The following is a 728-nucleotide window of genomic DNA, read 5'->3' on the forward strand; positions in this document are numbered from 1 at the left end:
GAAAAAAAATATTCTAAACGAAATAGTGGATATATGATTTTTGTGGTTCATGCTGTGGCTACAGATATGTGCTATGACAGAGTTTGGAGTAGCCCAATGCAAAAATCCTGCGGATCCATGCTTTGTAACCACGGAGGAGGGAAGGAAGGGGAACCATGGATCCTCTGCTCACGACTGCAGCAGATCCCCCCCGCCACCCGCAGGCACTTGCTCCATAACACGCACAGACATTTCCCCTTACTTTCTAGGAGGAAAAAAGTGAGTGTTGTGGTGCAAAAAATACGGTATACAGAACTCCCTGTGCACCTTTTGGACTGTATCTGTAGGTTTTCCCATGTGTGTCAAATAACTGGGGTCAAGCAAGTGTTGTTTACTTTTTTTAATACATGGAAGATGGATCTCCCTCAAGCACTTGGAAAGATGACCGGTGGGGTCCCTTCCATGATTCTATGGTTTTCTGCTTCAATGTTTCATTATGTTTCTATCATTTTATGTAATTGTATTTTGTATAAATTACAAAGAAAACATGTTCCATTTACAAACAAAACATTTAAGTCAGAACCTCAGGTTTGTATTGATTTTTACTTATGGGGGGGGGGGACCACAGGAAGGAAACAAGGTTGGAAGGGGGCCACAATCGGAAAAAGGTTGGGAAACACTGATCTAGAGCATGAACTAATGAGCGGAGGAATGAAAAGAAGTAAGCATATTACAGCAAAAACAATGTG

Source organism: Podarcis raffonei, chromosome 1 (assembly GCF_027172205.1).
Source record: "Podarcis raffonei isolate rPodRaf1 chromosome 1, rPodRaf1.pri, whole genome shotgun sequence".
Lineage (NCBI taxonomy): Eukaryota > Metazoa > Chordata > Lepidosauria > Squamata > Lacertidae > Podarcis > Podarcis raffonei.